Raw genomic sequence first — 12,692 nt, forward strand, 5'->3', positions numbered from 1 at the left:
CCCCCGCCCCGCACCGTGCTGGCTCCATGGCAGCTGTGGATGTCTGGACATTGGGATCCGCCACTCTCCGCAGGACTGGCCAGGCTTCCTCTTCCACCCCCGGGCTCCCTCTCCTGCCCACCCCCCTCTCAGCTACGCTGGGTGCCTCCTGTCCCTGAGGGCACCAGGGCCCCTGCCTCGGGACCTCTGCATGTACAGGTCGCTTTGCTGGGGCTCTCCCCGCCTGTGGTGGGCAGTGCCTCTCAGAGCCCCTGGGTGAGTGCCCCTTGGCACACTGCCCCTAATCCTCTGGACTGACCCCCTTCCTCGCAGTCACCTGCCCAGGACGAGCGCTCTGGAGGGTGGAGGCAGAGCCCAGAGCAGCGCCCTGCAGGGACACGCTCGTCTGTGGGGGAGCTCACCGGAGACCCAGCACCAGGTTTATTGGTCACCTGAGCACCCCTGCCTGGCAGGGGCTCGTGGTCCAGACGGCCGGAAGGAGCAGGCGCTGGGCGTCGGCTGCGTGGCCGTCACAGGCAGCTGGACACAGCAGGCCCCTCGGTGCTGGAGGGGGGCTTCCTTCAGAGCGGGGACCCGGCGGCACCCTACTGCCAGACCCAGCCAGGGCACTTGCGGCCTTGCTGCTGCTCTGTCCTGGACACCTCCTCGGGGGTTCCCCGGGGCGGGATGGCGCCCGAGGTGACCCTGGCTGCGTTACGGTTCAGAGAAGAGAGTCAGGGGCTCCAGACCTCGCTCTCTGCAGCAACGCCGGCTCCAAGGAGCCTTTGTGAGGCAGCCGGCCAGGGCTGGGAGTGGAGGCGGAGTGCAGAGACGCGACTGTGCGCCAGTAACCCGGGGATTAGAGTTTTTGTGTGCCATTGTGGTCGCCTTGTTACAGCCGCACAGGTGTCACGTAATCCCCACAGCAGCCACAGAGAAAACAGCCATGGAAGACGCACAACAGAAAACGAGAGAGCAATCGTTTGTTTCTCATAAGCAAAAAAATTATCAAAACAGCAAGAGAGGGGAAAGTGGGCGGGGGGGGGGGGCAGGGATGGCAGCGGGGCTGCAGGGCCCCCCTCAGGGACCGCAGACGCCTGACGTTGATCTCCACGTATTTGTGAGTTTTCCGGTTTTCCCTCCGTTGTTGACTTCGGGTTTATTCCATCGCTGTCAGAAAAGACAGCTGGTGCAGCGTCTCTACCCTTGCGGTGTTTGTTCTCCCAGGGCTGTGAGTGCACGCGGGTGGCTGGGCTGGGGTGGTTCTCAGTGGTTACCACCAACTGGTGCAGCCCTGGGCTTGGCTGTTGTGGCTTCATTTTCAGATGTTTTCTTGAAAGTCAGAGTTAGAGAGACGGGGGGGGGGGGGAGAGGGAGAGAGAGAGGGGGAGAAAGAGGGAGAGGGAGAAGGAGAGGGAGAGAGAGTAGAGAGAGTCAGAGAGCAAGAGAGAGTGAGAGAGAGAGAGAGAGAGAGGGAGGGAGAGGGAGAGGGAGAGAGAGAGGGGGAGAGAGAGAGAGGGAGAGAGAGAGAGGGAGAAAGAGGGAGAGGGAGAGAGAGGGGGGAGAGAGGGAGCGAGGGAGAGAGGGAGAGGGAGAGAGGGAGAGGGAGAGGGAGAGGGAGAGAGGGAGAGAGGGAGAGAGGGAGAGAGGGAGAGAGGGAGAGGGAGTAGAGAGAGCCAGAGAGCGAGAGAGAGAGGGAGGGAGAGGGAGGGAGAGGGAGGGAAGGGAGAGGGACTGTGGAGCCCTCCCTCCTCCCTGTAGCCAGGGGCGGCCACACGCCACGTCCTGGGCAGTGAGCTGAGCTCTGAGGGGGAGAGTCTTCATGGCAGAGCAGGTCTTGGGGAAGCGACTTCAATGGACGTTAACCAGGGGCCTTGTCTCCTCCTCTGGCCTGGAATGCGGCAGCCGCCCTCAGGACCCCTCAGCTGTTAACAGCGACAGCGTGGCCCAGGCTGGGGGTGGGGCCTTCAGCCACTGCCTGTCTGCTCACCTCACCTCCGCTCCCCTTAGCTGTGTCCATTTCTGATGCTCCCCACTGGGACAGCCTTGTAGGAAATCACCCTTCCGTCGACAGGCCGGCGATGCAACACTTTCTACGGAGCCCGTGGAGGCAATCTGCTCCAGAACCGATTTTCTGCTCCATCACACCTGCCTTCGGAGAACACGGCATAAATAAGGAATGAGACACAGATGTGAGAAAGGAGATTCAGTGATAAAAGGAGAGCGGAAAGTGGGAGATGGGAAACGGGGGTGGTAGAGCGGACTTCACAAACTTCATGGAAGTTGGAATTAAGAGTCAAGTTTATGGTGTGTTTCCCCAACTTGAAATGCACGCATGGGGCTGGCGCTGTGGGTAGCGGGTAAAGCCTCTGCCTGCAGTGCCAGCATCCCATATGGGCACCAGTTCGAGTCCCGGCTGCTTCACTTCCAATCCAGCTCTCTGCTGTGGCCTGGGAAAGCAGTGGAAGATAGCTCAGGTCCTTGGGCCCCTGCATCCATGTGGGAGACCCGGAGGAAGCTCCTGGCTTCAGATTGGTACAGCTCTGGCCATTGTGGCCAATTGGGAAGTGAACCAGTGGATGGAAGACCTCTCTCTATGCCTCTCCTTCTCTCTGTGTAACTCTGACTTTCAAATAAATAAATAAATAAAAACTTAAAAAAAGAAATGCATGCATATGAGGGATCTTCAAAAAGTTTGTGAAAGATTCATACTAGAAACTCACCTTGCATAGATTTCAATTGCTTTGCATCAAAAGAAACTTACCTTTTTTTTTTTTTTTAATTTTTTGACAGGCAGAGTAGACAGTGAGAGAGAGAGAGACAGAGAGAAAGGTCTTCCTTTTGCCGTTGGTTCACCCTCCAATGGCCGCTGTGGCTGGTGTGTTGCGGCCGGCGCACCGCGCTGATCCGAAGGCAGGAGCCAGGTGCTTCTCCTGGTCTCCCAGGGGTGCAGGGCCCAAGGACTTGGGCCATCCTCCACTGCACTCCCGGGCCACAGCAGAGAGCTGGCCTGGAAGAGGGGCCACCGGGACAGAATCCGGCACCCCGACCGGGACTAGAACCCGGTATGCCGGCGCCGCTAGGCAGAGGGTTAGCCTGTTGAGCCATGGCGCTGGCGAAACTTACCTTTTAATTCCATTTTCCATGAATTTGTGAAGTCCCATTGTCAAACCACAGGTTGTAAGCTCCAAGCCCTCCTCTGAAATGTTATTGTGTGTGTGTGTGTGTGTGTGTGGAGGGGGGACACTGTCCCCACGTGGCCTCCAGGTTTGCAGGAAGTCTGTGTCCCTGTCCCTGAAGCCACATATGATACGTGGGCTTCTCCTGGGGGGTGGGGCTGGTCCAATGACATAAGGGCCCGTGCTCCAGGTAACCGAGCCACAGGAAGCTGGAAGGGGAGGCTGAGAGCTGACTCTGTGCCCCTGCAAGACCAACGGTGGCACTGTGCAAGCTGGCATGCAGTGCCCTGGGTGTGCGTGTGAGAGCGCCTTTGCCGCCTGCCCTGCCCTGCCCTGCCCTGCCCTGCCCAGGGAGCCCTGCGAGCAGCGCACGGCCATGGCCACAGCCCCTTCCTCCCCGGCCTTGCATTAGGAATTCACAGCAGCCGTGTATTTCGCTTTAGAAGTAAATATTCATTAAAACCACACAATACGGATTTGTGGCTGCATTTGAGGGGAAATTAAAGGAATAAATAACCTGCACGTCTCTGAGTGTTGTCCTCAGGCAGAAACGTCTTCAGATTTATTCTGTGGCCACCTACTGAATTATTTAAATTAGTTAAGCTCGGGTGATAAGAAATAGTCAAAGTGGTTCCAGGCCCGGCACCTTTTCTTTTTCTTTTTCTTTTTTTTTTTTTTCTTTTCACCAGGACCAGATGCTCAAGCAAAGCACGAGGGTTTCCTGCGCTGGGGAGGGCCCCGCAGACGCTGGTGGAGAACTCGGGAGTCAGGTGTCCACCATTGCTCGGCTCTCAGATGCCTGTGCCCACTCCCCCGCTGCCCACGGCTGGCATCTCAGGACCCAGCCCAGGACAACGTGGCCTCTGGCTGCTGCCTGTGGGGACCTCGCTCACATGCTGGCAGGAGGGGTGGGGACAGTCTGGCTGGAGTGGACACCTGCCTTCGGCATGGCCCCCTTGTCAGCTCCCAAAAGACAGAGTCAGCCATGGAGCCCCAAGGTCATTGCTCAAGCTGCAGACAGCCCTCACCGCCCAGGGCATCGGGCAAGGCCCAGGGGTAGATTCTAGCAAAGGGCCTCGGATGGGGGGATGCACCCCTAGGCCACTCACATCCTCGGGGCCTTGGGGAGGGCCAGGGTGACCCTGACCCACTGCCTGTCAGGCTACACACAGTGCCCTGTGCTACCCCGGCCTCAGGGTGTGCAGAGCTCTGCCTCCTGGAAACCTGGGAGCTGCTGTGTGCGAGGAGCCTGGTTACCCCTGCCTCATGGCCACTGCTCCTCCCTCCCCCCTCTTCAAGCCCACAAGCAGAGGCAGAGCCTGGACACAGGGGCTGAAGGGCACCTGGGGTGGGGGCGGGGCACTCACAGCCACACTCGGGGCCGTTTACAGCCCGGACCTGTGCGGATACAAAGCTGACGCCCACCTGCAGCTCCTGAGTCCCCGGGCACAGAGGACGGGGGCGCCGTGGGGACGGAGGCATCTCTCTGTGCTCTGGACACAGGCAGGCAGAGCAGGGGGTCTGAGAGCCAGCGGGGACAGATCCGCCTCCCTCGCAGACACCTGGGACTGTCTTGTGCCCCACACAGGTGCTGCCCACCATCCCCCAGGCCCTCCTTCTGCACTGTGCTGTGTGGGCAGCACGGCCTCGTCTCACCTGCCGCTGCTTCACCTCTGTCCACCCACACACCTCTCCTGTGTGCAGCCCTCCGCCCGCCTCCTCTGCCTTTGGTCCTGGGAGCCCTGATGATGGGCAGAGGGAGGGGCATTTGCCTCCCATCTCCAGCAGGGTCCTGGGGTAGGAGCAAACCCTGCATATTCTCTCTTGATCTTGTCCTGTCCTCATGGACATACTCAGTCCTGCCTGTGGCCCAGGGCTGCATGGAGGTCTCCTGTCACCTGCGCTCCATGCTGAGCCCGCCTCTGCCTGCACCTTGCTGATGGCTCTTCTATGACACTGCCCCTCCCCGTGTCCTGTGGTCATCTGGTCCTGACTGGATGGGACAGCCGCCATCTCTCCCAGGCCTGCTTCCAGCCCCTCTCTGGGGGTTCATCTCTTATCACGCTGTGTGTGCATCTACATGGACATGTGTATGCATGCATGTGGAGTCTAGCATGTGTGCAAATGCACTGATAGTGATAGCATGTGTGTGCATAATGTGTAGTGTGTGAATATGGATGTGGTGTGTGTCTTGTGCCTGCAATACGTGTGATTGTGGTATGTGTGACTATGCCCGTGGGCGAGCATGTCCATGCTGTGTGTGCATGTGTGACAGTTGTGTGCATGCGTGTAGTGTGGCATATGTGTGTAAACGTATGAGAGTGGGTGACATTAGTGTGTGCACATGTATGAGGTTCACACACATTTTCTTTGGGTTTTCATTGTTCCTTTTTAAAATTTTTTATTTGAGAGGTAGAGTTATAGACAGTGAGAGAGACAGAGAGAAAGGTCTTCCTTCCATTGGTTCACCCCCAAATGGCTGCTATGGCCGGAGCTACGCCGATCCAAAGCCAGGAGCCAGGTGCTTCCTCCTGGTCTCCCACTCGAGTGAAGGGGCCCAAGCACCGGGCTATCCTCCACTGCCTTCCCGGGCCACTGTAGAGAGCTGGACTGGAAGAGGAACAGTCGGGACTAGAACCCGGCGCCCATATGGGATGCCGGCGCCGCAGGCGGAGGATTAACCACGTGAGCCACGGCGCCGGCCCCTTGCATTGTTCCTTATGTCACTCCAGCCCAGCATCCCGGGCTCCCTGGTGGAGCAGAGGAGAGGCAGGGGTCTCAGTCATCTGCAGCCCACACAGGGCAGCAGGAGCTCCTCCCAAGCTGTGTTCACAGGAAGAGCTGGCCGGCCCTGGCCTGGGATTCTAGGACCCTGCAGAGCTGCAAGACCGCTGGGGGCTGGAGGAAGCCAGGGATGCTGGGGTGTCACTGGGTGGACACCTGCTTTTCCCATTGCTGTGGGCAACTGCCCCTCGCCATCTTCAGTCCAGAAAGAAGGGAACCGAGCTGGGAAGAGCCAGGGAGCCCTCGGCCCTCCCTGCTCCACACTGCCCACACGTCCTCCCGCCGCCTCCTGCAGCATCGGCCGAGGCCCTGCACAGACCTCACCTTGTGACCGGCTTAGCAGCAGGGCCACTACATGCGGCCAGCGCTTCCAGGATTCAGAGTCGGCCCTGGACTCAGGGTCAGCCCAGGACCCTGGGGAGCCATGGGAGCACAGGCTGCCTCGGCCAGAGCCAGCGCTGCCGGACTGCCGCGCTCCCCTGTGTCAGGACGTGGCCCTCCCTGAGGACAGCTTGTACAAGGCTTCACCGCGTGGAGCTGACGCGACAGCAGGCGTGCAGGACCAGCGGTCATCGCACTCTGGGCGTCCCCACACAAAGATCACCAAGGAGACGCCTCCTGCTCGGATGCCCCCAGGGACAAATGGCTCTGGCTGGGAGCTCTCCCCTGGGCCCCCCACTGTGATCTCACCTCTGTCCCAGGAAGGAGAGGCCGAGGACCTGTCCAGGCTGGGGCGGCGTGGGCCAAGACATGCTCCGCCTCGCGTAGTTTGCAGGGCTGGGGTTAGACACAGCTTGGCAGAGGCAGGGGAGGGAAGAGGAGAGGGCTTGGCGGGCAGAGCTGTGCTCCCCACACTTGGCTCTCGATCCTCGTCGGCTGTGGGGTGGAGAATGCTGCAGGTGCCCCCCTCTCCACGGGGCCCCCATGTCCTCCTGCGTCTGGGGACCTCTGCTGGGCAGACCCCTTGTGGGGACAGCGGCTCGGGGCTGTTCCACCTGCAGCTTCCTCTCAGGGCGACTTGGCTCCTGGCGGGCTGGGCCACTTGGGACTGAACCCTAAGGCTCCAGCTCTGTCTCTGGGATTGTGTGTGGGAGATTGCTCTTCCCACGGCCCCAACTGGCCAACGTCACCCACTTTGGTGATGCTACAACCCGCTTGCAGAATCAAGTAGTCGCCCACATCAGTCATGTGGACCCCTCAAGGCCAGAGGCAAAATCTATGACTCAATTATTGCCCAGGATCCGGCTGTCCCCTAGGCAGGTCTGGAGCGACAGCACTGATGGAACTCCTGAGCTGAGGGAGGGAGGAGGTGGCATTCATTCCAGCGTCTTCCCGGGCCTCACTTCTGACAGCTCTGCAAGGCAGCCTGGGGCGGCTGGGGGTGGGACGGTGACAGGAGTCCTGGAGCTGCAGGGGCTGACCGGGTGGCCCTCGCAACCCCTCCCCTCTGCCCTGGGATGCTGCTGGCTGCAGTGAGGCGGGGCAGGGACAATCACCACTGGTACTGGTACTCAGTGTTTGCTGGGTTCCCTTGGGAGAGGGCGCCACAAACTGGCTGAGGCCCAGGGCCCAGGAAGGCTCAGCCTGTCAATCAACCACTCCATGCCAGTGCTGTCCCCAGGGCCGTGACAGTCCACAGGAGCACGACTGACACAGGGCCTTAGCAGCAGGGAGCCAGGCCCGTGCTGGGTGCTTGTGTGTCCGGTGAGCGTCTGTAGGTAACGACTTAGCAAATACACATGTAGAGGTAACTGAGTGGTGGGCGCCGCGGATGCTTCTTGTGTTTTGTCCACCGGGACCGTCAGACGAGTGCTCGGACTGCGTACCTGAATCCCCTGTGGCGGCCCAGCCTGCTCAGCTGATCACGCAACAACGCGGTGTCTGCCGGGCTCGGTCCCTGCTCCCCATCTGCTGCTACCCCTTCCCAGGGCGAGCTCCGGGGAGGTGGGCAGGAAAGGCAAGCGCTGCGCTGCACAGCCTCCTGGGCAGCTGGGTGCCTTGGGCTCCCCTCCCTGGGGGGCTCCCACACCCCTCCCCACATACCCAGCAGGCCCCTCCCACTCAGCCAGGGCAGCCAGCTCTGCCCCCTCCTCCCACTTGGCCCTGCCTGGCCTCAGTGAGGAAATGGACGCTCCCCCCCGCCCCCCTTGCCCGGGTCACGCTCCCATCAATAGTCGTCTTTATTTAGAGAGCTTTCCTGCCCAGCCTGCCCCCGGGGCACGTGGGTATTGATGCAGAATCCATCACTTAGCGGGCCTGGGCGCTCAGTCAATGAGGCAGCGTGGGCCCCGTGCGACCCCGAGGCTGTGGGAGTGGAGCTGAGGCTGGAGGAGCAGCCAGAGGAGGGGGACAGTGGTTTTTATTGTTGATCCTGCAACACCCGGGCCCCAGCAACGAGCAGCCAGCTCCATGTGCAGTGGGCGCTGCGGCCAATTCCACTGCAGCCAGAGCTGTGGCCCGGGTGTTCACTGAATGACAGTTCCTACCCTCACTCAGCCAGCAGTGGTGCACACAGCATGGGCCACGCACGGGCCTGCACGCTGGCCCTGAGGACGGAGTTCAGACCTCTGCTCACTCTGAGTTTCCAGTCTGTGATGTGACGGTTTGGAAGGCAGGGCTGGTGATGCTGATGGTGATGGTGGTGGTGGTGGTGATGGTGGTGGTGATGGTGGTGATGGTGATGGTGGTGGTGGTGATGATGGTGATGGTGGTGGTGGTGATGATGGTGATGGTGATGGTGGTGGTGGTGATGATGCTGATGGTGATGGTGGTGATGATGGTGGTGGTGATGGTGGTGGTGGTGATGATGGTGATGGTGGTGATGATGGTGATGGTGGTGGTGGTGATGATGGTGATGGTGGTGGTGATGGTGGTGGTGGTGATGATGGTGGTGGTGATGATGTGATGATGGTGATGGTGGTGGTGGTGATGATGGTGATGGTGGTGGTGATGATGGTGGTGGTGATGGTGGTGGTGGTGATGATGGTGATGGTGATGATGGTGATGGTGGTGGTGATGATGGTGGTGGTGATGGTGGTGATGGTGGTGGTGATGATGGTGGTGGTGATGGTGGTGATGGTGGTGGTGATGATGGTGATGATGGTGATGGTGATGATGGTGATGGTGGTGGTGATGATGGTGGTGGTGATGATGGTGATGGTGGTGATGATGGTGATGGTGGTGGTGGTGGTGATGGTGGTGGTGGTGATGAGGTGGTGGTGATGGTGGTGATGGTGGTGGTGATGATGGTGGTGGTGATGATGGTGGTGGTGATGGTGGTGGTGGTGATGATGGTGATGGTGATGATGGTGATGGTGGTGGTGGTGATGGTGGTGGTGGTGATGAGGTGGTGGTGATGGTGGTGATGGTGGTGGTGATGATGGTGGTGGTGATGGTGGTGATGGTGGTGATGGTGGTGGTGATGGTGATGGTGTGATCGTGGTGGTGATGATGGTGGTGGTGATGATGGTGATAGTGGTGGTGATGGTGGTGGTGGTGATGATGGTGGTGGTGATGATGGTGATGATGGTGATGATGGTGGTGGTTATGGTTACGGTCATAGCTTTACCCGCTATACCACAGCACCGGCCCCTGGAAGGTCTTTTTCAAGAAGAGTTCAAGGTTGCTCATTTCTAATTTTTCATTTTGCTTGAACAAGTTTGACCCAGTTGATTTTTCTCATAAAAGTGACTTTGTTGTTCTGCTTCTTGCCTGCAACGTTTTCTATCTCTTTGAAGTCTGGTGAAGTCAGGACACATCGTGGGGTTGATAAAGCCATATTGATTTTACCTGGTGTCCTGCACCCTTTGATGTCAGCCCTTCTTTGATTTCTGGAAAGCTCACGTAATTACGTCTCCGGATATTCTACCTCACTATTGTCTTCTGCAGACACAACTACGCGTGCCCAGTATCTGATGCGTCTCTAATTATTTCCTCTTCAACTGTTAACATTATGTTCACTCAGTGTCTCTCAGATGTGTCCTCCTGTTGCTGCTCCCATTTCACCCGTGTCTTCTCTCCGTTGTCACCATATCTGTTTCTGGGAGATATTTTTCTTCCTCTTTTTTTTTTTCGAGCACCTCAAACTCATCTCTCATCTTTTGTTGTTTGAGTTTGTGCTTGGGTCTCGTGTGTCAGCCGTGAGACGCCGGGCCCCGGAGGTGGCCTGGATCTCCCAGAGCTGTGAACCCAGACCCAGCGCGGGGTTTCCACAGCAGCTTCTCTACCACGTGCTTGGCGCTGGTGCTGCGCGGCTCCCACTCGTGTCCCACGCGTTCACACTCAAGCCACGTGGAGCAGCGCCCACGGGTGCTTTCACAGCCCCGCTGCCCCATGCTGTGGCTGAGACACAAACCCACTTATTCCACACAGGGGCCCCCGGCCAGCGCTAGGGCCACGATGCTCCCGTCACACAGCCTCTCTCATCTCAGTCCCTCCCTCTGTCGCCTCCTGATCCACGCATTCCACGTCCGCCGTCAGGTCCCCGTGTCTGATGTCGGGGCGTCCTGCGTCACTTCTCACCCCTCATTTCCCGCACGTAGCGCCTCGCTCCCATTCCCCCGGGGCCTCACTTCAGACTCGGGGCCTCGCTCCCATTCCCCCGGGGCCTCACTTCAGAGACGCGGGGCCTCGCTCCGGTCCGGGGCCTCACTTCAGACTCGGGGCCTCGCTCCCATTCCCCCGGGGCCTCACTTCAGACTCGGGGCCTCGCTCCGGTCCGGGGCCTCACTTCAGACTCGGGGCCTCGCTCCCATTCCCCCGGGGCCTCACTTCAGACTCGGGGCCTCGCTCCCATTCCCCCGGGGCCTCACTTCAGACTCGGGGCCTCGCTCCCATTCCCCCGGGGCCTCACTTCAGACTCGGGGCCTCGCTCCCATTCCCCCGGGGCCTCACTTCAGACTCGGGGCCTCGCTCCGGTCCGGGGCCTCACTTCAGACTCGGGGCCTCGCTCCGGTCCGGGGCCTCACTTCAGACTCGGGGCCTCGCTCCCATTCCCCCGGGGCCTCACTTCAGACTCGGGGCCTCACTCCGGTCCGGGGCCTCACTTCAGACTCGGGGCCTCGCTCCCATTCCCCCGGGGCCTCACTTCAGACTCGGGGCCTCGCTCCGGTCCGGGGCCTCACTTCAGACTTGGGGCCTCGCTCCCATTCCCCCGGGGCCTCACTTCAGAGACTCGGGGCCTTGCTCTGGTCCGGGGCATCACTTCGTTACCCCTCAGCCCTCACAGCTGGCGGCGTCCATGCGCCCGTCCTCTCCGTCAGGGCCGGGATCCCAGGCCTGGCGGTCCTGTGGATTTGCCTCTCCGCTGCGGATCTCGGCGTTTCTCCTCGGGACCTGCAGACCCCCGCCCAGGGCTCTCCTCAGGGACCTGTAGACCCCCCCCAGAGCTCTCCTCGGGGACTTGTAGACTCTACCCAGGGTTCTCCTAGGGACCTGCAGACCCCCGCCCGGGGCTCTCCTCAGGGACCTGTAGACTCCCACCCAGAGCTCTCCTCGGGGACCTGTAGACCCCAGCCTGGAGTTCTCCTCAGGGACCTGTGGACCCCCACCCAGAGCTCTCCTCGGGGACCTGTAGACTCCGCCCAGGGTTCTCCTAGGGACCTGTAGACCCCAGCCCGGGGCTCTCCTCGGGACCTGTAGACCCCTGCCCAGGGCTCTCCTCAGGGACCTGTAGACCCCTGCCCAGGGTTCTCCTCAGGACCTGTAGACCCCCGCCCAGGCTCTCCTCAGGGACCTGTAGACCCCCGCCCAGGCTCTCCTCAGGGACCTGTAGACCCCCGCCCGGGGCTCTTATCAGGGACCTGTAGACCCCCGCCCAGGCTCTCCTCAGGACCTGTACACTTCTTGTCCAGGGTTTCTCTGAGTCCTGCCTGGCCATGCGCTGCCCCCTCCAGTCCCCTGACTTCCGGCTTGTTCCCAGTCAGGTTTTGGCGATGGCCGGCGTCCTGAGAGCCTGGAGGGAGAGGAGGTGCGCAGTGGCTGTGGGCGCCTCCCCAGGGCGCTGCCGGGCCACAGCAGCATGGTGGCAGGGGCAGGCCCGGGCTCTGGTGGCTCCGCGGTCCCCGCCGATGTCTCCCCTGGTTCCAGGACATGCGGGACTGTGAGGTGGAGGACGGGATTAGGACTCAGGCTGATGGTTGTCCACCCAGAGCGCTTTCTCGAAGCTGCCGGACTGTCCTGGAAAAGAGGGCGCAGAGGCCACTGGTGTCCCCAGCACCTGCAGTGTTTTCTTGAGGGTTCCCCTCCAGGTGGCTCTGATGGAGACAACGGCCCCGCTCCGGCCTGCTCCCTCCTGCTCCAGACGTCTCAGGGCTGCGTGGTCTCCACAGGACCCCTTTCCTGGGAAGAACTGTCCAGGCACGAGCCAGCTGTGGGAAGTGCTACTCTCGTCTCCAGCAAACAGCCTGCATTTCCTTCCTGGACGAGCCCCTGTGGTCGCCCACATTCCACGCGGTGTGGTCCTGGGCTCCCCTGTGCCCGTGCACAGGCAGCCTCGTGGGGAAGGCTCTGTACGCCCAGCCTGCCTTAAGGAGAGGCGGAGGAGTCCTGTGATGACCACGCCCCGTGGAACTCTGACTTCAGCGCCTGGGCTCGGGCCGTCCACTCGGAGGAGATTCTGAAAGGAGCGAGAGTGCTGTGTCGGGAGGCTTGGGGACAACGGGGTTCTCAGGCGGTTACAAGTGACGAGTCCAGGGACTACGGATCTCTCTAGAACTTCCCCATCACAGAGACACTGGGAAACCACTCCCT

The sequence above is a fragment of the Lepus europaeus genome, chromosome 23, assembly GCF_033115175.1.
Source record: "Lepus europaeus isolate LE1 chromosome 23, mLepTim1.pri, whole genome shotgun sequence".
Lineage (NCBI taxonomy): Eukaryota > Metazoa > Chordata > Mammalia > Lagomorpha > Leporidae > Lepus > Lepus europaeus.